Source organism: Aethalodelphis obliquidens, unplaced genomic scaffold (genome assembly GCF_003676395.1).
Source record: "Aethalodelphis obliquidens isolate GAN/ISIS:26980383/991018 unplaced genomic scaffold, ASM367639v1 scaffold6, whole genome shotgun sequence".
NCBI classification, from domain to species: Eukaryota; Metazoa; Chordata; class Mammalia; order Artiodactyla; family Delphinidae; genus Aethalodelphis; species Aethalodelphis obliquidens.
The window spans coordinates 27,705,591-27,733,402 of NW_020837950.1; the positions used below are offsets into that span (position 1 = coordinate 27,705,591).

The 27,812-nt window shown below is 37.5% G+C and overlaps 1 protein-coding gene across 3 annotated transcripts in view; it reads left to right on the forward strand.

The window, feature by feature from the left end:
* Nucleotides 1-27,812, forward strand: part of KCNIP4 (potassium voltage-gated channel interacting protein 4) — a 1,210,069-nt gene that overhangs the window by 312,507 nt on the left and 869,750 nt on the right. The gene's annotated exons all lie outside the window — the stretch shown is intronic.

Below are 27,812 nucleotides of genomic sequence, written 5' to 3' on the forward strand. Positions count from 1 at the left end.
CCGCGGAGCAGCTGGGCCCGTGAGCCATGGCCGCTGAGCCTGCGCGTCCGGAGCCTGTGCTCCGCAACGGGAGAGACCACAACAGTGAGAGGCCCGCGTACCGCAAAAAAAAAAAAAAAAGCTAGACCTGGTATGATATACTCTAGGGGAAGGGATTCAAAGGTTTAGGAAGATAGAAATGTTACAGTGGATTTGTCGCTGAGATCTGCTCACCCATCCTAGGAGGGTTCAGAGGACACACCTTTCACCAAGACTGTGAGAAATAAATTTGTGAGGGGAGTACCAACAACCTTGAAGAGCTCTCTGATCACTTTTCTCTGTAAGCCAGAAAGCAATGGGAACAGCTGCTGCTGAATTGGCAAAGCAAAATGCAGTGGCGGTAATTGCATCCCAAAGTGTCAGAGGCAAATGGGAGCCCTCAGTTGCCTAAGGCAAGGAGGGTGTGGTTAGCATCATGAAAATCAGAGTCAAAGCAGAGTTCAGAGCAGTCAGCCTAACAGAAATCTATATGGCATTGGCTAATTGATCATGGTGTTTGTAGAAGTTAAAAACTGGGAAGCCTACTAAATTCTTACTTGATCTGTATAAGTGGCAGAGTTCTAGGACAGGTGAACAAAAGTGTAACATGAATCATAACAGAGTCATGGACTTGAGCCAGTTTACACAACCTCTTGAATAAAGGGGAGGCCTACGAGTCCCCTTGAGGAAGGATTCTGTCCTGTTAATCTTTCTCCCATCCTTTCCCAGAGTGACCTAGGGCCTTTTACCAGGGTGACTGTGCTGTGGGGAAAAGGAAATAATCAGGTCTTTCAGGGATTACTGAACACTGGCTATGAACTGACACCAGTTCCAGGAGATGCAAAATGTCTCTGTGGTCCACAGTCAGAGTCGGGGCTTAAGACGAATGGAGTTTTCACTCAGGTCCATCTCACAATGGGTCCAGTGGGTCCTGAAACTCATTTTGTGATTATTTCCCCAGGTCTGGAATAAATGCTTGGAATAGGTATACTCAGCAACTGGCAAGATCCCCAAATTTGAGTAAGATACTCTACTTAATTATCAAAGAACCCATAAACTAAGGAATGAGGCAGGCATTTTCCCATTTATGTATAATGGGATAAACAATATTTTAATGAGACAGGCATTTTCCCACCTGTGTAGAATGGGATACACAATATTTTTAAAGTATATTCAATTCTCAAATTTGTTATAAAGTTTACTAAAATTTGGTTGTGTTATCTTTGAAACAAGAAGAAATTTTATTTGTGATTTATCGATACTCTTATCAGATTGATGTTTCATCATTTGAAGTTTTGTCTAGTTAGGGAAGAGGATTCTAGAGTTTTGAGATACAATATAAAAAACATTTGGCGGAAGGTTAGTTAATCCTCCTCAAAATTATTTAGTGACATAGATTGCCTCTTTTTACTGACATTTATAGATATTTGTTGATTCTCAATTTCTTAGGCATTTCCTATCCTATTGTCATACTTCAATTTTATCATTGCTATTTTTCAGGTCCCTAATTAGTTTTGCTGGTAGTTTTCTTCAGTTGGATAGTTAAATGTGATTTGAAATCAATGTGATTAAGTCTAATGGATTGCGTTTCCTGCCACCTTTGTTTGATTGGCAATGTAGAGAAATAGAAGCAAATGCAGTCGATGAAAAAATTCAAGCAATCATTTCACATCCTGGAAAATCTTGAAAATCTAAGTCTTCTTACTATCTCATTTCTTGGCTGTAGTCCTGTCAAGGACTTTGAATTTATGTCCAAATTTCTATGACATTCTTTTAAAACCCAATTAATCAGCAGAATAATTTGTATTAGTGGCCTAACAAATCCCGTATAATTACTTTTCCTTTTTTTCTAAGATAATCCTTCACTCACAATTAACCAGTACATCAGTGAATTTAGGTTATTTTAAAGAATGTTTTCAGAACACACCTGGAATACCTTATAAGCTCTTGCTTTGCTACATTATCACGAGTGACTTTTCTTGGGCCAAAAAGAGTCTCACTGGAGGATCTTTCTTTCGAGACTAGTGAAATGCTCTTTCTGTCTCACACAGTCAGGCATGTAGGCTATAACAGAAAATATGTGTGTTTAGATGGAACATTTCTATAAAATGTACAACATTCTTTGCAGCAGATTTGTTTGGCTGTCAAAGCCTCAATTATGACAAACTAGAAGAGAGTTTCCAAAATCCAGAGTGCAAAAATTGAAATCTCTGGTGCCCAAGGAATGTCAGTTGTCTGGGACTCTGCTTGTATTTGTAGGAGAGGCTGCCAAGATCATGTTGCAGTTTGCCTTGTAAAGGTAGAGCTTTCACTACTGTAATAAAAATATGGAAACGTTAGAAATGGCAGATGTTACTGCACTCACTCTCTTTTTCATGGTTATACAATTTTGTTATATTTCCAAAGGATGCCTAAAAAAATAAACTGAACATTCTGCACTAAGTACCAGAAAAATTTAAAAATCTTTGAACCTGGGCAGTACATTGAATGCCATCTGCAGCAGACCCAAATCTAGAACACATGTGGAGTTTCTTTTAAAGTGCCTTTAACTCCATGCTGTCTCTTGGGTTGCTGATGAATATCATTGCTTTCGATGATTTGATCCTGGTTGGGGAATTTATTACGCAAGTATCCATCAAGATGAATGCAGCTCTGCTCCCTGTAATGCTCTTTTATTCTTCTAGAAAACGTTTCCTTTGGCAATTGAAATGGACCTTTTAGTTCAGCTAAATTATCATTAGCATCTTTTGAACCTCCAAAAGCATTGGTGTGATATATTGTCTTACTGTTTGGGGAATTGGATGAGAGGAAGAGAAGAAAATGAAAAGTGTGAATTTTACTCTGTGTGTGTGTTTTTTAACCTCTGGTTGGTGTAGAGGAAAGAACATGGGCATTAAAATTAACAAGCACTATGGAATGGTAGTTACAAGCTTGGAATTCTGGCATCAGACAGTTTTGGTTTGAATCACTGTTCAACCACTTACTATCTTTGTGTTTAATGAGACAGCCCATGTAAGTTGCTTAGCACAGTGCTTGTCATGTCATAAATCCATGTGGACAATTATTTATGCTGTTTGAATCTAAGTTATAGCAGTTACTACCTGGGTGACCTTTCCCTATTTACTCTTTCACACCTTTTTTCCTCAGTTTAAACATGAAGATAAGAATACCCAACCTGGAGAACCACTGAGAGTTAAAACTGGTATAAACTGCCAAGTGTTTGACATTTAGTAGCTGACTGACATATACTAGTTTGCTCCCCTCTTTAGTGCCACTCCCAGTAACAACAACAAAATAACAGTAGCAACAACTATTACTAAAAGCTTCCCAAGTGTCAGTCACTATATATCCTACACAAAGACAGTCACTCACCATTGTGTTTGTACTAAAATGATGCCATGAATCAATGGCATGAATTCACAATTTTGTTACATTTCTCAGTTGCTATTGCTTTGCTATTAAATAATTTGAGCTTTTGCTTTAGACCCATGTATAATGGTTTCCATTATAGTATTTCTTATTTGCTCATCATGAAGTAATCAATTATTTTCTCTTGCTATCCAGCTTCTGCTGGAAGTAAGATCTGATCTAAAGACTTGACTGAGGGTATGTGCTTTTCTGGGGTTCTTAGGTGAACTTTCTACCTCTACAGAGGGAGTTCTTTAGTAGACCCTGGAGAATTTCAAAGAGAATGTCAGTGTTACATGTCATTGTCTGCAGCTCAGCAGGAAAAAACGTGGACCCTACACCAGGTGTCTAAGTAGAATCTACAACATAATGTTTCCCTTTCTAGTGCTGACTGAGTCCTTGCAGCTTTTCAAATAGGAAACAATTTTAAATCCTTAGGGATAAGTCACTTCTTTCACTATTTTCAAGAAATAGTTTTAGGGAAACATTTCTTTCTCATTTCTTGGCAATAGTTCTTTCAAGGACTTTTGAATTCAAATCCACATTCGTAGCAGATTATTTTAAAACCCAATTAACCAACAGCATAATGTGTTAAAAGAAGCACATTCCGATGATTGATTTCCTTTCAGCTTCCATTCTCCTCCAGAACTCTGGGCTGTCTGTGTGGATGGAAAACAATGGATTGATTTCATGTATCTGGGCACTTAACACAGGACTTTAATAAGAATGTCGAGAATTGCCATTAGAAAGGAAGCTGCCATTTATTTGCTCATTTCCTAAGAGCAGAAAATCTATTACAGTGATTTGAATAAGTTTTGATGAAGTATGAAGAGGGCACTGGATTTCATGACTTCTTGTTGGGTCAGAGTACCCATTTGCCAGAACAATTTATTTTAAAATAACTTTATATATGTGTTATATTATTTTGACAAAAGAAGATGGAATTTTATATTACTAATTTTCCAGCCTTAGCTCTGTAAGATTTTAGGTTGAGAGAAGCTGAATAAAAGTGAATAAAATTTGTAACCTGGATTATTGTGGTATATTCTGAACTTTTGCATTTATTTTTGAATACAGCATATTAGTTGCTATTCCTACTAATTTGTCTCAAAATAGGAATTGTTAATTTATTACAAAATGTGAGTTATTTTAAAGGCAGTATGATATAGTAATAACACTTGATTCAGAGTTGGTAAACCAGGTCTTTACCATTTTGTGAATTTAGGGAAAGAATTTTATCCCTCTGAGACTCTGTAGCCTTTTTCATAAATGAGATTAATTTAGATAGATGACCTCTATGTCTCCTTAAGTTCTATAATTCTAAAAATCTATTTGTCTTTTTTGTCTCTTTGAAGGCATAGCGTTATATCACTTAAGGTTTTTAAATAACTCTCACATTGAATAAATGATGTGTGATAACTTTGAAGTCTGTTTCTATTTCTACATTGTTGGTTTGTTACTGACTGCAAGTTCCTGTGCCCGATGACCACACAGTGAGGCCAAACAAACCAAAACATTGGAGTTTGGCGCAGAGAAAGGTTTATTGCATGGCTGTGCAAGGAGACAAGTGGCTCATGCCCCCAAAACCCTGACCTCCCCGAAGGGTTTCAGCAAAGCATTTTTAAAGGCAAGGTGAGAGAGGGGCATGGTTAGTTGTTGGTGTAGGAATCCTTTGTTCTTGCAGTTGTCCACATAGGTCAGGTCAAGATGTTCCTATAAACCTCCAACAAGACAGATGTTATTCTCTGTTCTGCAACTTTTTATCTCTGTATGAATGGACTCTTAAAGGTCAGAGCCCTGAGAATAGGCTATCCTGTATATTTTGGGCTATAGGCAACATTGTTTTAGAAAAGGTACAGAGCCAGCATGACTAAGCACAGGCAACAGAGCACAAAGGTTAAAGCAAAAGGAACAAATGTAGTATGGAGTCAGATTTGTTCTTCCCTATTACATATTTATCACATTCATTGTGGCCTTGTGGGGAGTCACTTACCTTTCCCAGGTTTGCATAATCTGAATATAGAAATGAGGAATTTGAACAATATGGTATCTAAATATCCTTCTAGTTTTAATATTTTCTGTTTCTAGTATATATTTATTGAAATCATGTCATGTATAATGTGTGTGATTCTCAGTATTATAGGAGATACAAAATGGAAAAGACATGACAGACACCTGCCCTAGAGAAAGTTTTTAATTTCCATTGACTGATACCTATGGTATTTTAGTCTATTTGGTCTGCTATAACAAAAATACTATAGACTGGGTGGCTTATAAGCAACAGAAATTTATTTCTCCCAGTTTTCTAGAGGCTGGAAATCCAAGATTGATGCGCTGGCAGATTTCGTGTCTGCTGAGAGCCCACTTCCAGGTTCATAGACAACTGTCTTCTTACTGTGTCCTCACATGGGGAAGGGGTGAGGAATCTCTCTGGGGGGGGGGTCTCTTTTTTTAGGGTACTAATCCCATTCATAAGGGCTCTACTCTCTTGACCTAATCATCTCCCAAAGTCCTGCTCTCCAAGTACAATCACACTGGGGCAATAGGTTCCAACATATGAATGGGGAAAGGGCACAAACATTTGGTTCATAGCACATGAGATTTGTGAAACCATTAAAATTATGTGTAAAATGTTTGCTTATGTTCATTTCTTTTTTGGAGAAGAGTATCTGTAGCTTTCATGAGAATGCTGGGTAATACATAGTAAATAAAATTGGAGGCTCTGTGGTCAGAAATCTAGTGCAATGAGTCTTAAAATGTGATCAGTGAAGGGGTGAGGGGTCCCCTGAGTTGCTTTCAGGTGGTTCAGGAAGTGAAATCTACTTCTGGAATCTACTATGATGATATTTTCCCTTTTCATATCCATTCATGAATGAATGCACAGTAGATTTCTCTAGAAGCTCCATGATGTATGACATCATAACATTAAATGTAGAAGTGTATGAGAATCCGGTTTTTATTCTATTAAGCCAGATAATAAAGATAGAGGCAAAAATGTAAAACAATGTCACTCTCCTCAATATTCTTTTTTGTTTTGGAAAATATGGTTATTTTTTCAAAAGATACTTATATGAATATATAACAAGTTTATTATTATTATTTTGAAATTAATATATATTTTTTAAATTTCTCAGTTTAAATTTTAACACACTACATATCAACAGATAAAGCCCACATAAACAAAAGCTCTTTAGAGTCCTCGATAACTTTTAAGAGTGTCAAGGGCTCTTGGGACTAAAATGTCTGAGAAATGCTGACCTAGTGCGTCATTAAGGTAGGTTAATCTGTAGTAGTAAACAGAGCCTGTCTGTTACTAAGTTTACCCAAAAAGATTTATGTCTCTTTCACCTAATTGTCTAAGTAAGTGTTCAGGTTAGCAGGGTAACTCTCTAACGCATGATAATTCTGGGACTCAAGCTAATGGTATGACTTTGCCATCTTCAATACTTGACTTTCAAATTTGTCCTAGAAGACAGTGAGATTTGAGTCACCTGGAAAAGGGAATGAGCACAGAGGGATAGAAGTGGGAGAGAGAGACCCAGAAGTGTCACTTGTTGTGTTCACTCCATTTACTACAACTCAGTTTCCTGTCCAAAGCCAACTAGCTGCATTGAAGGCTGGGAAATGCAGCCCAGGCCTGTGTCCAGGAAGAAACAAAAAACTTTCAGGAACAGTTGGATGTCTCTATCATACCTCAGTTTTAATCCAGGTCCTCCAAATATTAGCTAGGTCAACATAGGCCAATTCTATAGCTAGTAATTTTTAGTTTTCTCATATGTCAAATAGGTATGATAAACTTTCAACTTGAGAAGGTTTTTGTGAGGGAGCTTATACAAAAGTGTTTAAAAATGGATAGGTAAAATTTTATCAAATAATTATGTGTAAGATTTTTAGAAAGGTCTGTGACCCAAAAAATGTTAAATCAGTCTGCTAGAGGAATTTAATATTTAGAAATAGATATAAAACTTGTAGTAACAATAGCTACAATATAAGATCATGTGTGCTATGGGAAATAAAGGTTATGTAAACTGGAAGCAGTTTTCAGTTAGTGCTTTCATGGAAGCTCTTGAATTGGAAGTTCTTTACGGATGTTCATAAAATGTCTAATTGCTATCTTTTTGCTCTGGAATTCCATCCTTTAAGATATCCTTCTTGTGGCACGTATCTGACCTTCGTATAGTGGAGAGTTTTCTTATCCGCCTCCCTCTTTAGCTTTTAGCTCCTGTTAGCTCCACAAAAACAGAATTTCTATCTTACTCTACTTGTGTGTCTTGAAATTAGCATGATGTCTGGCCCATTGTAAGCCCTTGGATAGGTATTTATTGAATGGGTAACATTTTATTTCGATGAGAGGATTGCATGAATGGAAGAGAGAAGGTCATTATAAAGGGGGATGTTAAGGGTTTGCGATCAAAGACATTTGTGAAGTTTAACGTATAGGCTGGTAAGTAACTAAAATGTAGTAATAATGTAGGACATCAAGATGCATGGAATCCACATTACTTCCATTACATGGAAGAGTCGTTACTATGAAAGATCATATAACTGACCAAGGATGCAAGAAAGAATGGGAAAGAAAGGAAAAATGATTCATGTCCTAAAGTCATTAAAAGTTGTAGGAGTTTCTAGTGACAGGACAAAAATGGAGAGAGGCTGGGGTAAGATGGCATCCATCTTAAGGGATGGGAAGTTATTGAGAAAGTGTAATGGAATAATGACTGGAAAGTTGCAACTCAAATATTTGTTGAATGAGCAGATATTCAAATATTGGGTAAATGTATAGATGATGGAATACCACCTTTCATTTTATTATATTACTTGAGCCTCAAGGCAGACGGTGCCAGGGGGAAATTAATTATCACTTTAGGTGAGCAGACTGAGAAACTTAGGAGGGCTTTGTTCTGAATAAAGCGTGGATGTCATGGAACTCAATTGGTCCATAATTTGGGTGCATAGAGATAGAGTTGAACTGACCTGACCTTATCTGGATTGAGGAGATATTATGAGAGAAAGTAGCAAAGGGTTTTGCATAGAGTGGAATTGTGGAAACTGGTTAAAGAGATATTAGCATTAGGGGAATAGAAAAAGTCAGTTTATGAAGTGTTTCTAGAATGAACTACATCCACTTTTCAATTTGGAGTACTGGTATGTTGGTTTAGACGTGTCCAAGCTTGCATCTCAAATGTTAAGTTACTATTGATTTACCTCTTGAATCTAAGAAGAAAATAATTTCTTTGCAAAGTCCCTGTTTGATAGGTCAACTTTAGCTAATGTTTACATAGTTATTCTATTTTTAATTAAATGTTACTACTTAAATAAACAGAGAATTAGGTAGATAACACTTTCAGAGGTATAATAAAAGTGAATTGGGGGATTCTATTATATAAAATTGAAGTGAATTATAAGAACATATGGAAATAACATCATCAAACATGCTTGTGGGGTTTTTTTTTGTTGTTAAAAATACCAGTAATCCAAATAAAACATGGCTTCTATTTGAATTGTTAACTCTTTCTTTTAAGTTCATTTCTTCAATCTACAAATACCTATTTTGTGTTTATTATATAAGGGAGATTTTATACTGAATTCTAGGGATATGAAGATAAACAGGACAAAGCTTATACCTTTAGGAGTCTCGTGTTTTGGTAGGGGAAACAAAAGTGACAGATGAATGCACAACTTGTGATGTGAGAAATAAGGAAAAAGTAGTGTGACACAGAAGTAGTACATTTACCTTCCTGAAGATATCAAGGAGGCTTCACAGGGTACTATTACAGCACACTTTGAAGGCTGGGTAGAAAGTCATCAGGTGAACTAGAGTCACCTGACATTTCAGAATGAGTGCACTGTGTGAGAAGAACCATGGCAGTGTAAAACAGCATATTGTGTTCAGGGCACTACAGGTTACTTACTATTTCTGAAAGGTAGGTGGGAGGAGAATAGCAGAAGATGATTCTCAATACCTTAAGTAGAAATACCTTTCATGACACACCAAGAAGTTTGGGCTCTTTTTTGCAGGTTCGTGAAGCCTAGCATGGAGGAAGTAAATGTTTACTGGATGAATGAAAAGGGCATGACTGAAGGATTTTAAATAGGAAAGGTTTGCAGTCATATTCATTTATTTGTTTTTTAATCATTGTGTCTGCAATGAGGAAGGAGGTTTGAGGAACAACAGTAAGGAAATGATTGCAGTAAACCAGACACTTGATAATTTGAAACTAAACCAACAGAGTCTGAGGAAGGAGAAATAAGTTCAGGGCTTGCTTACAGAGTAAGCAATCAATGTAAGTTATGATGAAGATTCAGGTGGTATGAAGATGGATATGGTGATGTTAGAGAAAAGGCGATGAGCTTCAAGGATATGTAAAATATACATATTATGCTGATATCAGAACATTAGTACCTTTCATGTAGAACTGCCCAGGAGTATAGCATATGCTCTGCCAGGCAGGACCCAGAACAGAAATGTTCTCTAAATTCTCTATAGGCATCCAGTTATTTCCAAATTTAAAAGAGTGTTTCATTTTAAGTTTCCCATTCAGTTTTAATGTCACCTAAAAGGACACCTTAGCATTTTCTGCTAATGAAGAACCTGCTGTGTAACAGGGGGCTCAGCTCGGAGCTCTGTGATAACCTAGATGGGTGGGATGGGGGTGGGATGGCGGGTGCGTGGCAGTGAGGTCCAAGAGGGAGGGGATATATGTATACGTATAGCTGATTTGCTTCATTGTGCAGCAGAAACTAACACAACATTGTAAAGCAATTATACTCTAATTAAAAAAAAAAAGATATGATAGAAAAACCCTGTAGTGCCCATGGTGTATTTGGACTAATGATACTAGCAGTGAATTGGACTCTAGCAGGACATCAAATAAGAACATTTCACATTAAAGTGCCTACAACTGACAGCCTTCTTGTTGCTTTGAGAGTAGTTAGTATTATTGCTTCCTTAAGGAGCCATGAGACTAGACTAGTTAATTCCCCCACATAATTTTCTTGTATATTAGCCTCGGTGTTGAAATGCAATCAGTTACGTCTGATAGAGCTGATCATTGATTTATTGTTCTTCTTGGGTGCTTAAACTTGAAAGTCACATTGTGACAACTACTGACACAATATGTCTTTCTTGAAAATAAATTCTCTATTTCCAGCCCAGGTTTCTCTTTGGCACCTCTCTGGGGACTGCCTCTCCTGGTAAATCCCACTAGCATGTCAGCTCTCCTGGCTCAGCTTTCTGACCTGTGATCCACATAACACCTTGTGGAGGCACTGAGGAAATGAAATTGTATTACCTTAGGTCAACTGGAACTCAACCTTTTTAATTTTTATAATTCTGTACTCCAGATTTTCTCAAAAAAGCACATATTCCTGCAATGTTTGTATAACTAAAAACTGCATGCATTTTAAAATAAGAGAGTTTGTATGAAAAGGCACTGTAAGCTTGCAAGTGCTAATCAAATGTAAGTGGGGAATAATATAATTATTATAGTATGAAGCTCAATGGTGACTTAGTATAGTAGAATTTTCTATTTACTTAAAAATGTTACTCTTGTGTGACACGTTATATTGGTAGGGAGACATTCGTTTCTGTTCTATTGTCATAGAAATTACCTTAAACATAGGAGCAGAGTGGATATTAGTGAAAAGGATCAATGTAACTATGGTTAGCCTCAAACAGTATCAAATGCCAGAAACTAACAAAACTTTTCAAGGTGATATTTCTGTAGATGGGATGAAATGTTTTCGATGGAAATTTAAAAACCTGTCTGTAGAGATTGCTTTGCTCTCAACTGCTTTACGGCCCCTAGACTTTTGAGTGCCTGGGTCATCATGCCTATTTTAAAGTCTGTATTTATTTGTCGGTTTGTCTATTGGGCCATATATCAAGTACCAGCCATGTACTAGGACTCATGCACATTGGGGAATAACAGTCAGGCCTTGGTTTTGAGAAACGCATGGTTTAGCAGGGGATACGGCCAAGCAAAGCAATGATTGCACCTCAGCAGGATAACGGTATGCACAGGGCATTGGGTAATCACAGACTAGCAACACACCTACTCTCAGCTCATTAAACTGTATTTGATAGTCAGAATTTAGAATTTTGGAGGAGGTGAAGAAGCAGGCTGAAAGGAAGTAAAACGCATCCACTGGGGAAATACCTTTTTCTAAAAAAGCACGAAGGAGCCATGAATTTAGTAATGAATTTGAAATGAAGTAAAGTAAGCAATACTTACAGAGGAAACCAGACTCGTGTAACTTATAATAAACCAATATCTAGCATTCTTATGTAAAATATATCTATTTTGGGTGGAAAAGCTCAGCCCAAGTCAGTTAAACAGGCATAACTGCATACATATTCTCTCCCATTGGATCTTTAAAAGTTGAGTAAATTTCATTCTTTGCATAATTCGGAAAGCTTTTCCTCCCAAGAATCATTTCCCTTCAACTTTTACTATACAAATGCACCTTTCCTAAGCCATTATCATGTTCTGAAAAGGTTTTATTAACGACCAACACTTATTAGACTCGATAATCCAAGCAAGCAAATTATCCTGTGCTTAAAGCTAAGGGCCAAAATGAAATGAAAGCTTTGGAGTGAAAAGATCAACATTCGGGAGGCCTAAAGTAAATTTCATAAACCACAATTCTTTTTGTATTATGTTTTTGAGAATATTTTATGAGAAATTCCTTGAGAGTAACTGAACTTTTTTCCAGGCACAATCTTTCTCTTGTTTTCCTCTGAGATTAATAAGAGGGAAAAACTCAGAAATAATTTCATAAATCAGAAATAATTGAGCGTAACTCAGGTTAATGTTGTCAGAAAACAATCAACAGCTGATGTAACCGATACATATTTAGCACTGTCTTAATTATGCTTAAAGGTGAATGCTAAATAAGTAAGACTTGATAGTCACAATGTGTGTGTGTGTGTGTGTGTGTGTGTGTGAGAGAGAGAGAGAGAGAGAGAGAGAGACTGTGGGAAAGCGAGAGGAAGAAACATTGAGTTTGGAATTGGGGTAAAAAGAGGTCAGGAATGGGAGAAAAAATCTTTAGTCAAGAGCTAAACTGCCTAGTGGAGATTGAAGTGTAAAAATCCTTATAAGTCTGGGTGAATATGTGTGTGCTAAAGCAATTGGAAAAATTTATTTAACATGGGATTTTGGAGGTTACACACAAAACTTGTTGAAGAATCTTAAAATCTAGGCTGAGTTTTCCAGCTGTTCTGTAACAAATATTTTCTGAAGTGGAAAATAAAATTGGAATTCAGCATTCATTCACCAGCCTAGTGTAGTAGCTTTCATTCTTACCTGAATCCACTAAACCCACTGCGTGGTAAAAATAACATTCAAGGTGCAACAGAGAAGGGGGCTGCTGACAACGGATAGGCAAGGGCTTTATATAGTTAATCCATTATTGGTGGGACTTAAAAGTGAAGACAGTTTATAAGTAGGACACTGTACAACAGTGTCTAGAACCTGGAAGAGTGTGGTCTGGGTAAAAGTAAAATGGAACCCAGTTTTGGAAAGATACAGGAAGAATATGGAAGCTGAGGAAGAGACTTTGTCTGAAGTGAGGCAGGAAAAGGGAACACGTATGACTCACCTTATACAGGGGACATTCTGAAGACCCAGGAAATTTAGGCAGAAAAAGTTATCCACACAGCCTGGTATGACCATTGGTGAAGACTTTGAGTGAGAGCAGGGTAGCTGCTGCTGCCCAAGTCAAAGTACTTAGTACTTCTATCTTAGTTGGCTTGGTTGTTGTAACAAAGTACTATACACTGGGTGGCTTAAACACAGAAATTCATTTCTCATAGTTCTAGAAGCTTGGGAGTTCAAGATCAAGGGCTGGCTAGAAAGATTTCTTCTCTTGAAGCCTCTTCTCTCTCGGCTTTTAGGAGGCCACCTTCGCGCTGTGTGCTCACATGGCCTCTTCTTTGTGTTTTCAAGGAGAGGGAGCGAGCTCTCTGGTATCTCTTCTTATTAGGGCACTAATCCCATCATGAAGGCCTCAACCTCGTGACATCATCTAACGCTAATTATTTCCCAAAGTCTCCATCTCCAAATACTATAATATTGGGGGTTAGAGCCTCAACATATAAATTTTGAGGGGAATACAAATATTCAGCCCATAACAACATCCTTCCTTAGGTAATTGGCCCTGGAAAAGAACTTTTGAAAGTAGGCCTCTGCTAAGGTTGCCAGGTAAAATCCAGAACACCTGGTTAAATTTGAATGTCACATAATTAACAAATAATGTTTTAATATAAATATGACCTGTGCAATATTTGGAATGTCCTTTACTAAAAAAGTATTTGTTGTTTATCTGAAATTAAGATTTAACTAGGTGGCCTATTTTTCTGTTTGCTACATCTGGCAACCCTAGCTCCTCAGCTCCTCATTTGTGGATCTAAGGCCTTTGCTGGCCTAATCAATCCATTATTCATTCCAGACAGAGAGAGGGATAAGATGAACAGACCCTGACAGGTATGAACATTCTGGCTTTATAAGCTGATATTTGGATATTGTGATGATTTGCTCTGTCACAGAGACAGTAATTTTTCAGCGTCAGGTCTTGACTACTGATGATGCTCATTATTTCCTCTATCAGTTTAGTCTTTGGAACGCTTGAAGGTTTTGCTTTTAGTACATTTAACTGAAAGGCATGTCAAAATTACTTCTCTCTCTTACACTTAAACTAACTTATGGAGAGTGGCAGACCAAGCCTTTGTTTAGGACCTCCTTGGTCAAGGTTGCTGATAACTCATGCTGCAGGTGGATGGCTCAGGCAGCAGAAGATTCTGAGTTAGGGCAAGAGCACATGGAGTCCGAGGGCTGGGGTAAAATTCCTGGAATTTATTAATGGGATGATAGTAATGACAGACATCTTGATAGCACCTACTATGTGACAAGCTGGGCAGATTTATTAACTTAACATTCGACACACCTGATGGAGGTTGGTACTACAATTATCTGAATTGTATATATGTGAAAGGTACAGAACTATTAAGTAGTATATATAGGTTCATAGAGATTGTTTAATGTATAGTATTTTTATTTTTATCATCATCATCATTATCATCACCATCATCATGATCATCATTATTTTAGTGCTTAGCAAAGGAGAAGCAACAAAGCCATGATCATTAATTTTAAAATTCAGTTTGTCCCTGAAAACATTGTTGATTTGCTGCTTAATAATTTGGAACCTCAAATCATTTTGGTTAAAAAATAGGTTGAGCCCTTTCTAATGTGAACATGGTTTAATTGCCACATTCTGTCTGTAACTTTGTCACAAAGTTAGGCAACTTTGGAGTAGGCAGGAGGGAAACTCTAGTCTCAGCCAGTTTCAGTATAGTCAAGTTTTAATGAAGTCATTGACATGTTAGAGTCATTCTAAGCCTGTAAGAGAGTATATTGTGGGAAGAATAAGAGGTGAAAAAGAAAGTTAACATTCAGTTTACAGCATCAGAGAGTCTTCTACTTTAGTGTTCCTCTTCAATTGTTGAAACACAGTGCCTATTTTCAGATTTTATACTTTTCCTTTTATTTATAAAAAGGGAAAAAATCTATTCATTACTTTTTAAGATTCTAGTGAAAAATGAATATTATTTCCAAAGATTTTGGTACTGACATTTTAAGAGTCAATTTGATATCTATTAAAATATGAAATATAACTATTTGGTCATGTCAGATGATATACATTCAACTGACAATTTTAGCAAAATCCTATGGCAAATTACAGATACATAAATGCCTTAGACCATCAGGATACTATTTTAAAAATACCATAGATTGAGTGCTTAAACAATAAACATTTATTTCTCATAGTTCCAAGGGCTGGGAAGTCTAAAATCCAGGTGCTGGCAGATTCAGTCTTGTGAGAACCTGCTTCTTGGTTCATAGAAGGCCATTTTCTCACCGTGTCCTTACATGGTGGAGGGCTCTCTGAGGTCTGTTTTATAAGGGCACTAATCCTATTCTTGTAGGCTCCACCCTCATGACCCAATCACCTCCCAAAGTCCCACCTCCTAATACTGTCATGTTGTGGATTTGGTTTTAACAGTTGAATTTTGGGGGCGGGGGGCACAAACATTCAGTCTATAGCAGTAAATAAGTCAGTGTGAATCATAGAATCTTCCAATCCTGGATTAAGAATGAATGTTAAAGATCACCTGTTTGACACCACTTATTTTTTGAAATCACGGTAACATTTTCACCTAGTATGCAAGTATATGTGGTTAATAATACAATATTTGTTTCCTTAACTTAGGGTCTATAAATGGAAAAAAAAATAGCTACAATTCTGAACATCTACTATGAAAAGGCAGTAGGAAAAATAACTTACTCTATCTCTGTAAAAGCCCTCTGAACTAGTTATTATTCTATTTTATATGTTAGGGAGCTGACTTGGGAGTTTATGTTACTTGTGCAGATTCACTGTTGGTAAGTGTTGGAAGCCAGATTTGAAGCTCCTGGCTCTGTCTCATCCAGTGTCTGTGGCCTTCCCCGCCATAGTGCATGGCCTCTCTGGGAGAAAAGGAAGGTCTGACTTCTGCCTGGAGTGAGGGCTTGTTATTTCTGCACAGATTCTAGGTTTGTATGCACTCATATGTAAGCATCCCTCCCTGCACCTCACTGGGCTGGAGCAGAGAGGAGGGCTCCTTTACAGATTCCACTCTGACTCCATAAATACTCCGAGTGGTTCTCAATCCTACTCCCACAAGAAAGGCCTGTTGGTAGCTCTGAAGGCAGTATTTTCCAAGTGTGGTCTATAGGCTAGAGCTTCTTAAGCCTCTCCAGAACCAGTTGCAAAGAATTTTGAGAGTAGAGGGTGGCAGAATTTAAACTCCCAGGTGATGCTAAAGCAATAGGAACCGCTAAAGTTTGAGAACCATCATATGCCAAGGAAACGAAGAATGAGAGGGCAGGGGCTTGGGGGGAAAAGGAGAGGGAGAGAAAGAAACAATTATATTAGAGCAGCAATTTAAAGTGCCATTCCATTCAACATTTGTTGAGTACTTACTATTTGTAAAATATTGAGCTGAGCTTTATAGGGTACAAATATGAAAGGTGAATAGGGCATTTTTCCCCCAAATGTATAATCTCCTTTCATATAATTCATGTCTTATGTTTAATACCTTTTCTAACATGTAGAATAATGCCATTCAATATCTGGTCAATTCATACTTGTCTAATAGTCAGACTTGACTTGGTGTGTGTTATAATTCATCATCTGTAGGCCACTCACAATTTCTAGATCTGTTTTTCTAATATTTAAAATGAGGACCCATGCTGTCTAATTTAGAATGTTTATGATTTTGTGATTTCAAGGGAATCAAGGGAAGTATCTAACTGAAAATATAGTGGAAACTATAGTATTTCATAAAACATAAGGAATCATTTACTGCTAGTATTGTATCTGGCTAAACTCAAACTTCCTTAACCCATTTGAGTTATTATAGACAATCTATCATATTGCCTGTTAAACATTTATACAAAAATATAAATGATTACATATTTTCACCTATTGTATTTGAAAGTCTTCTAAATGAGGACAGCAGAAATATAAAATACAAGTAACATTCCGAAATTGATGTGAATTTTCTAAGTAGAACCTGCCCTGACAATTCTGGTGTAACTCAACAAATCTCCAGTTGGGACATTCAGGTCACCCCTTCCTTGGCACAGACGATTTTCCAGCTAGTTTTTAAACTTGATACCTCTTAGTCGGGCTTTTGACTGGTATATTAAAAATTATAAAAATGGAGAATTACATACTTTCAGTAATAATCTCTAATCAAATTTTTCCACTACAAACTGTGTTCCTTTATATGCAGGAGTCATGCTCCAGTCATATATATATGTGTGTGTGTGTATATATATATATATATATATATATATATAAACATATTAAATTAACAGACATTTATATATATATAAAAACATATTAAATTAACAGACATTATGAATGCATTTTTTTATTTCATAAAAGCTCTGCACAATGACTCAAAATCATAGCTCCTTCTCAGTAAAGACCGGAAAATCAGGGATGTGTTCCCTTTTTTATAGTGCTTTGGGGACTCAGAGATTTTACTAGGAAAAAAGAACACATATATTTAATAAAATTGTTTTTTAATTGGGGTGGAGTTGTGGGATAGGTGGGCAAAATGTTGAGAAACACATGGAATAACTGATTAAAAATATCAATCAATTATGGCCTCGATGAACGTATTTGTAAGGTGCTTTTTTTCTTGCCCCAGAGAGAAAATGAGGAGCACTTTTGGTAAAGCCATTACGAGATGAATAGCAAGCAGTTTTTACTTAAACACCATTTGTACATCCGCAAATAATTACCTGGAAATTGCTACCCGGGTGACAGTGGTTGACAGAAAGCTACCAGGCAAGGAACACATCTTTAATATGAGTAATGGATATAAGAACTTCACCTGCATGAAGACAGCAAAACAGAGCTGGGAATGCAGCTGGACTCACAGTTGAGGGGTGAGATTTCCTGGCTTCCAAATCTTTGGGGTGCTTGGTTGCCGATGACAGCCCCTAATTAAGACGAGTATCCCTTGAGGGTCTTCATAGATGTGTGCCTTTTGCTGTTCTTATAGGGGGTTTATACCCTCTTAAGTTATTCTAACTGATTTTTATGTCTGCTTGCCCAGTAGGAGGAAAGTACTGCACTAACCTCAGAACATTCCTGTTACTGACAATCGCTCTGGGTGAATCAAACGTCAATTTCCTTTGCATGATGTAACCCTCATGGGCCAGCTTCAGGCCTTTGTGCCCTAGTGGATTGGATCTTAAGAAAACCAGCTTAGGCCTTGTAGTCTATTGTGAAAACCAGCTTAAGCCTTTTGGTCCATTAAAAAAAGGCTGTAAGATGGCAAAATTATGGCACATTTTCATATGAAAAGTGCCCTCCAGGGTTAGAGGTGGCTGCAGATTTAACTGGAGAGCTCTGGGTAGCATTAAGTGTTTATCTAGGGCTGCAGACTGAGCCCCCAGGCCTGCAGACATATATTGTTTGGCTGGAATGGTGTTTTGCCTTTTTAAGTTCAATTTGAGTATCTTTGGTTGGCGCATGGCTGCTGTCTGCCACAATTCAGAAACTCCCCACGTATTGCCTTTTCCCTGCCCCACTTCACATCCACTGAAGGCATTTGTCTGTGTTCCTAGTTTTATACTGTGAGTCTTGGTAAGATTTTCTGTCCAGAGCCTGGAATATCTACACATAAATAGGGAAAAGAAGGAAGTTTATTAGTTACACCACAAGAGTCAGGCTCTCAGGGAAACAATTATCAGCAACCCGGCAGAGGGCTGGCTGAACATCAAAGGAGGTATGGGGAACGTTGATGGTACAGGTCAGAAGCCAGCCCTGAAAGACAAGGGAGTCAAGGTTATAAATCCAGACCATGAGGGTTATATGATTGAGCCCCAAACCTTGGCCAAGTGTGTGGACAACAAATATAGGGACTAGTTGGAACACTGGTTAGGGCTAGTTAGCCAAGCAAATCTTTGTAACTAGTAGTCATTAACGCTATTTTTCCTGTTTTTTTAATCTGTTTTTTCTGTTCAAATAACAGCATTTCAGGATAGCCTTAGGAAGAAGGGCAAAAGCACTAAGAACTTTTTCGACAGCCTACCTTATTTTTTACCTAACTATCCTTTATTTATGATTTATTTACTTCTGATTTCTACCTTTTCGATCTTTATAGTATTTTTTAAAACTCGCTTTCTAATTCCTAATTTATAATTCCTGATTTCTTTCCTGGATCTCCAGAACTGATTATTGATAAGCCCAGCACAATGCCCCTCCAGCCTAGAAGGCATGTTGCCTATCATTACTTGCTCAAAAAAGCACTGAGCTCTGCACTCTATATTACTTTGTTTCTTTCCTACCATCAGGTCAGGAAGTAGATACTATGGTAGCCATTTTATAGATGACAAGACTGAATCTCAGAGAACTGTAAGTTTATACATAGTCTATAAATAAACTTTGTAATTTATTATAAAAGGCCCAGAGCAGTACACCTCCTAATTTGAACTCTCATCTTCTGGCTGCAAGGTTGTAATCTTTCTCGGGTGCTGCCTTCCAATTCTACACAGTTTCTTCAAGACCAAATTAATCATTCTGAACTCCTGAGGTACTGAACATGTCTGTCTGTTATATCACTTACCATTTTGCAATATCTTTGATTTTGTTCAGGCTGCATCCTCCACTAGACTGTAAAAACTTGACAATGGCTACAACTTATTCATTTTAGTATCCTCCATACTGGGTGAAGTCCTGATTCCTGAGTAGGGTCTTAATTATCAAGTAGATGATGAGTGAAATCTATGTATTTGATTAACATAATCAACAGAAGGAGCCTGGCCTTGGGACCCAGGCCTTCTTTGGTTTATTTTAGGCACAAGTCACCTGGGATTGTTACTTTTCTTTTCCTGGTGTTCATGATCTGAACAAATCCAGACAGAAGTAATAAGCAGAGCTGCAATTAGAATTTGGACTGATTACATGTCTTGTGTAGTATGCAACACAGGTTAACAACTAGGATATGATCAAAGCATATGTAAATAATAAATACTGATTATCATTTTTCCTACTCTCTCTGAATAAGTGGTACTGCCCTGTTTAACATTTGCTTAATCAGGCACTAATTTTTTGAAAAGCTGTTAGTACATTAAAATATTTAATTGGTACTAAGTTACAATTTTTTTCTCGTTTTTTAAAATGTAGAGGACATCATTATCACTCTTTTAATTTCTGACTTTGGAAATGAATATCCAAGCAGTAAATGTGGGATGCATGGTACAGTAGAAATAGTTCTGGACTAGGTGGAAGGTAGGTAGGGGAGTTAGTGATGGAGGTCAGAGGCCCGAGGACTGAGCCCCAACTCTGCTGTTACTCAACATGTACTGAGCCCCTACTATGTGCTGGGCGTCGTATCAGCTGATGGTTGCACAAAGATAAATGAAGTGAGATCCTAAGTAACTCACAGTTTACTACAGGAAGCAAATCAGAGAAGAAGTGGTAATAATATAGAAAATATATAAATACATATATACAGGGAGAGAGGTAAGGAGATGGATAAGGAGAGGAAAGAGAATGAAGGAACCAAGAGGAAAGAATGATTGACTCTCCAACTAGAGCAGTAACTCTTGAGCAGAGGAGCAACTTTACCTCTTTATCTAGTCTGCTTATCTGCTAGATCAGTGTTTCCTAAACTTCAGTGATTTTTGGTACCATCTTCATATGTTGGATAGATATAAGGACTGCTTTCATACTATTTGTTTCTTTTCAATGGACATTAGTTGACCTTTTTCTTTTTTTTAAATGTACATTCTCTTAAACGGCATCATAGGCTTGAAGAGCTGTTTCTTCTTGAAATATCTATTTTGAATTCGGTGAAACTCCCCACCCATGCTAGGAGTAATATCTCTTTGAATATTTTGCTTACCTCAGCAAACTGAATTGATTTGAATCTTTTGCTTAACTCAGGAAACTGAACTAATACACGTAATCAACTTTTAAAATAGTGTATTACTACCTAAAAACATCCTATGTACCCCCAGTGGCACCCAGCCCATCACGATTTGGAAAATTCTGGACAAGTTCTTCCTTTTGGAATCCCTTCTGTCTTTAGTATATTAACTTCTATAAAAGTTTTGTTGTTAAAAATAAAAATGTATCTTCTTATTAGCTGTCAGGTAATTCAAACTCAGACCTTTTGAATTCCTCCTAAGACTTTAATGTCAAAGAGGTGGACACAAATGATCAGAAGTCAAGGTGGGGCCTCCTCTTGTTGCCTGGGGGAGTTTGGAACATAACAGATCTAGGAAGAGGAGGACATCAATTTCTAAACATGTTTACTCAGACGAAGGAGGGTGGAATAAAATATTCCCTAATCCTTACATCACAGAAGCTTTTTTATTTGACTGAAAACTGGTTCCTGTCATAAATATAAATATTGAATTAAAGAGGAAGACGAGACATTAAAGTGAAAAAGCAGGAAAATTCTACTGAGCTCTGGAGAAAAATAATTATTTGATAATTTGCTTATTTATGATACAATAATGGTTTATTATTATTTTTTTAACATCTTTATTGGAGTATAATTGTTCTACAATGTTGTGTTAGTATCTGCTGTATAACAAAGTGAATCAGCTATACGTATACATATATCCCCATATACCCTCCCTCTTGAGCCTCCCTCCCACCCTCCCTATCCCACCCCTCTAGGTGGTCAGAAACCACTGAGCTGATCTCCCTGTGCTATGCGGCTGCTTCCCACTAGCTATCTATTTTACATTTGGTAGTGTATATATGTCCATGCCACTCTCTCACTTCGTCCCAGCTTACCATTCCCCCCGCCTGTGCCCTCAAGTCCATTCTCTATGTCTGTGTCTTTATTCCTGCACTGCCGCTAGGTTCCTCAGAACCATATTTTTTTAAGTTCTATATATATGAGTTAGCATACGGTATTTGTTTTTCTCTTTCTGACTTACTTCACTCTGTATGACAGACTCTAGGTCCATCCACCTCACTACAAATAACTCAATTTCGTTTCTTTTTATGGCTGAGTAACATTCCATTGTATATATGTGCCACATTTTCTTTATCCATTCATCTGTTGATGGACACTTAGGTTGCTTCCATGTCCTGGCTATTGTAAATAGAGTTGCAATGAACATTGTGGTACATGACTCCTTCTGAATTGTGGTTTTCTCAGGGTATATGCCCAGTACTGGGATTGCTGGGTCGTATGGTAGTTCTATTTGTAGTTTTTTAAGGAACCTCCATACTGTTCTCCATAGTGGCTGTATCACTTTACATTCCCACCAAGAGTGCAAGAGGGTTCCCTTTTCTCCACACCCTCTCCAGCATTTAATGTTTGTAGGATTTTTGATGATGTCCATTCTGACTGGTGAAGGTAATACCTCATTGTAGTCTTGATTTGCATTTCTCTAATGATTAATGATGTTGAGCATCCTTTCATGTGTTTGTTGGCAAACTGTATATTTTCTTTGGAGAAATGTCTATTTAGGTCTTCTGCCCAGTTTTGCGTTGGGTTGTTTGGGTTTTTTTTGATACTGAGCTGCATGAGCTGCTTGTATATTTTGGAGATTAATCCTTTCTCAGTTGTTTACTTTGCAAATCTTTTCTCCCATTCTGAGGGTTGTCTTCTACTCTTGTTTATGGTTTCCTTTGCTGTGCAAAAGCTTTTAAGTTTCATTAGGTCCCATTTGTTTATTTTTGTTTTTATTTCCATTTCTCTAGGAGGTGGGTCAGAAAGGATCTTGCTGTGATTTATGTCATTGAGTGTCTGCCTGTCTTTTCCTCTAAGAGTTTTATAGTGTCCAGCCTTACATTTAGGTCCTTAATCCATTTTGAGGTTATTTTTGTATATGGTGATTGGGAGTGTTCTAATTTCATTCTTTTACACGTAGCTGTTCAATTTTCCGAGCACCACTTATTGAAGAGGCTGTCTTTTCTTCATTGTATATTCTTGCCTCTTTTATCAAACATAAGGTGACCATATGTGCGTGGGTTTATCTCTGGGCTTTCTATCCTGTTCCATTGATCTATATTTCTGTTTTTGTGCCAGTGCCATACTGTCTTGATTACTGTAGCTTTGCAGTATAGTCTGAAGTCTGGGAGCCTGATTCCTCCAGCGCCGTTTTTCTGTCTCAAGATTGCTTTGGCTATTCGGGGTCTTTTTTGCTACCATACAAATTGTGAAATTTTTTGTACTAGGTATGTGAAAAATGCCATTGGTAATTTGATAGGGATTGCATTGAATCTGTAGATTGCTTTGGGTAGTAGAGTCATTTTCACAATGTTGATTCTTCCAATGCAAGAACATGGTATATCTCTCCATCTGTTTGTATCATCTTTAATTTCTTTCATCAGAGTCTTATAGATTTCTGCATACAGGTGTTTTGTCTCCTTAGGTAGGTTATTCCTAGGTATTTTATTCTTTTGGTTGCATAGGTAAATGGGAGTGTTTGCTTAAATTCTCTTTCAGATTTCTCATCATTGGTATATAGCAATGCAAAAGATTTCTGTGCATTAACTTTATATCCTGCTACTTTACCAAATTCATTCATTAGCTCTAGTAGTTTATTGGTAGCATCTTTAGGATTCTCTATGTACAGTATCATGTCACCTGCAAACAGTGACAGCTTTACTTATTTTTTTCCGATTTGGATTCCTTTTATTTCTTTTTCTTCTAAGTGCTGTGGCTAAAACTTCCAAAACTATATTGAGTAATAGTGGTGAAAGTGGGCAGCCTTGTCTTATTCCTGATCTTAATGGAAATGGTTTCAGTTTTTCACCATTGAGAATAATGTTGGCTGTGGGTTTGTCATATATGGCCTTTATTATGTTGAGCTAAGTTCCCTCTATGCCTAATTTCTGGAGGGTTTTTATCATAAATGGGTGTTGAATTTTGTCAAAAGCTTTTTCTGCATCTATTGAGATTATCATATGGCTTTTATCCTTCAGTTTGTTAATATGGTGTATCACATTGATTGATTTGCATATATTGAAGAATCCTTGCATTCCTGGGATAAACCCCACTTGATCGTGGTGTATGATCCTTTTAATGTGCTGTTGGATTCCGTTTGCTAGTATTTTGTTAAGGATATTTGCATCTATGTTCATCAGTGATATTGGCCTGTAGTTTTTTTTTTTTTTTGGTGACATGTTTGTCTAGTTTTGTTATCAGGGTGATGGTGGCCTCATAGAATGAATTTGGGAGTGTTCCTGCCTCTGCTATATTTTGGAAGAGTTTGAGAAGGGTAGATGTTAGTTCTTCCCTAAATGTTTGATAGAATTCGCCTGTGAAGCCATCTGGTCCTGGGCTTTTGTTTGTTGGAAGAATTTTAATCACGGTTTCAATTTCTGTGCTTGTGCTTGGTCTGGTTATATTTTCTGTTTCTTCCTGGCTCGGTCTCGGAAGGCTGTGCTTTTCTAAGAATTTGTCCATTTCTTCCAGGTTGTCCATTTTATTGGCATAGAGTTGCTTGTAGTAATCTTTCATGATCCTTTGTATTTCTGCAGTGTCAGTTGTTACTTCTCCTTTTTCATTTCTAATTCTGTTGATATGAGTGTTTTCTCTTTTTCTCTTGATAAGTCTGGCTAATGGTTTATCAATTTTGTTTATCTTCTCAAAGAACCAGAATTTAGTTTCATTGATCTTTGCTATTGTTTTCTTCATTTGCTTTGCATTTATATCTGATCTAATTTTTATGATTTCTTTCCTTCTGCTAACTTTGTGTTTTTTTTGTTCTTCTTTCTCTAATTGCTTTAGGCATAAGGTTAGGTTGTTTATTTGAGATGTTTCTTGTTTCTTGAGGTGCATTGCTATAAACTTCCCACTTAGAACTGCTTTTGCTGCATCCCATAGGTTTTGCGTTGTTGTGTTTTCATTGTCATTTGTTTCTAGGTATCTTTTGATTTCCTCTTCGATTTCTTCAGTGATCTCTTCGTTATTTAGTAGTGTATTGTTTAGTCTCCATGTGTTTATATTTTTTATAGTTTTTTTTCTGTAATTGATATCTAGTCTCATAGCGTTGTGGTTTGAAAAGATACTTGATATGATTTCAGTTTTCTTAAATTTACCAAGGCTTGGTTTGTGACCCAAGACATGATCGATCCTCCAGAGTGTTCCATGAGCATTTGAGAAGGAAGTCTATTCTGTTGTTTTGGGATGGACTGTCCTATGAATATCAATTAAGTCCATCTTGTTTAATGTGGCATTTAAAGCTTGTGTTTCCTTATTTATTTTCATTTTGGATGATCTGTCCATTGGTGAAAGTGGGGTGTTAAAGTCCCCTACTATTATTGTAGTACTGTCGCTTTCCGCTTTTATGGCTGTAGCATTTGCCTTATGTATTGAGGTGCTCCTATGTTGGGTGCATAAATATTTACAATTATTAAATCTTCTTCTTGGATTGATGCCTTGATCACTATGCAGTGCCCTTCTTTTTCTCTTGTAATAGTCTTTATTTTAAAGTCTATTCTGTCTGATATGAGAATTGCTACTCCAGCTTTTTTTTTTTTTTTTTTTTTTGTGGTACACAGGCCTCTCACTGCTGTAGCCTCTCCCGTTGTGGAGCACAGCCTCCGGATAAACAGGCTCAGAGGTCATGGCTCACGGGCCCAGCCGCTCCACAGCATGTGGGATCTTCCCGGACTGGGGTACGAACCCGTGTCCCCTGCATCGGCAGGCGGACTCTCAACCACTGCGCCACCAGGGAAGCCCTCCAGCTTTCTTTTGATTTCCGTTTGCATGGAATATCTTTTTCTGTCCCTTCACTTTCAGTCTGTATGTGTCCCTAGGTCTGAAATGTGTCTGCTGTAGACAGCATATATACGGGTGTTGTTTTTGCATTCATTCAGCCAGTCTGTATCTTCTGGTTGGAGCATTTAAGGTAGTTATCGATAATGTATGTTCCTGTTACCATTTTCTTAGTTGTTTTGGGTTTGGTTTTGTAGGTCTTTTCCTTCTGTTGTGTTTCCTTACTAGAGAAGTTCCTTTAGCATTTATTGTAAAGCTGGTTTGGTGGTGCTGAATTCTCTTAACTTTTGCTTATCTGTAAAGGTTTTAACTTCTCCATCGAATCTGAATGAGATCCTTGCTGGGTACAGTAATCTTGGTTGTAGGATTTTCCCTTTCATCACTTTAAATATGTTCTGCCCCTCTGGCTTGCAGAGTTTCAGCTGAAGGATCAGCTGTTAACCTTATGGGGATTCTCTTGTCTGTCATTTGTTGCTTTTCCCTTGCTGCTTTTAATATTTTTTCTTTGTATTTAATTTTTGATAGTTTGATTAATATGTTTCTTGGGGTGATTCTCTTTGGATTTATCCTGTATTGGACTCTCTGAGCTCCTGGACTTGATTGACTATTTCCTTTCCCATATTAGGGACGTTTTCAACTGTAACCTCTTCAAATATTTTCTCAGTCCCTATCTTTTTCTCTTCTTCTTCTGGGACCCCATAATTCGAACGTCGTTGTGTTTAGTATTGTCCCAGAGGTCTCTGAGACTGTCCTCAATTCTTTTCATCGTTTTTTCTTTATTCTGCTCTGCAGTAATTAGTTCCACTATTTATCCTCCAGGTCACTTATCCATTCTTCTGTCTCAGTTATTATGCTATTGATTCCTTCTAGAGCATTTTTAATTTCATTTATTGTGTTGTTCATCATTGTTTGTTTGCTCTTTAGTTCTTCTAGGTCCTTGTTAAATGTTTCTTGTATTTTGTCCATTCTTTTTCCAAGATTTTGGATCATCTTTACTATCGTTACTCTGAATTATTTTTCAGGTAGGCTGCCTATTTCCTCTTCATTTGTTGGGTCTGGTGGGTTTTCTCTTTGCTCCTTCATCTGCTGTGTGTTTCTCTGTCTTCTGATTTTGCTTAACTTACTGCGTTTGGGGTCTCCTTTTCCCAGGCTGCAGGTTCATAGTTCCCGTTGTTTTTGGTGTCTGCCCCCAGTAGGTAAGGTTGGTTTAGTGGGTTGTGTAGGCTTCCTGGTGGAGGGGACTGGTGCCTATGTTCTTGTGGATGAGGCTGGATCTTGTCTTTCTGGTGGGCAGGACTGCATCCAGTGGTGTGTTTTGGGGTGTCTGTGAACTTATTGTGATTTTAAGCAGCCTCTCTGCTAATGGTTGGGGCTGTATTCCTGTCTTGCTAGTTGTTTGGCATATGGTGTCCAGCACTGGAGATTGTTGGTCAATGAGTGGAGCTGGGTCTTAGTGTTGAGAGAGAGAGATCTCTGGGAGAGCTCTCGCCAATTGATATTACATGCGGCCAGGAGGTCTCTGGTTGTCTAATGTCCTGAACTCGGCTCTCCCACCTCAGAGGCTCAGGCCTGACACCTGGCCAAAGCACCAAGACCCTGTCAGCCACATGGCTCAGAAAAAAAGGGAGAAAAAAAAAGAATAAAATAAAATAAATAAAAGTTATTAAAATAAAAAATTTTTTAAATTATTAAATTAAAAAGTAATAAAAAAAGAAGAGAGCAACCAAACCAATAAACAAATCCACCAATGATAACAAGCACTAAAAACTATACTAAATAAACATAAAAATCAGAAACTAGTCAGTCACATACAGCAAACCCCAAGTCTACATTTGCTCCCAAAGTCCTCCGCCTCAATTTTGGGATGATTTGTTGTCTATTCATGTATTCCACAGATTCAGGGTGCCTTAAGTTGATTGTGGAGATTTAATCCTCTGCTCCTGAGGGTACACGGAGAAGTTTCCCTTTCTCTTCTTGTTCGCACAGCTCCTGGGGTTCAGCTTTATATTTGGCCCCACTTCTGCATGTGGTTGCCCTCTGGCATCTGTTCTTCACCAGGACAGGATGGGGT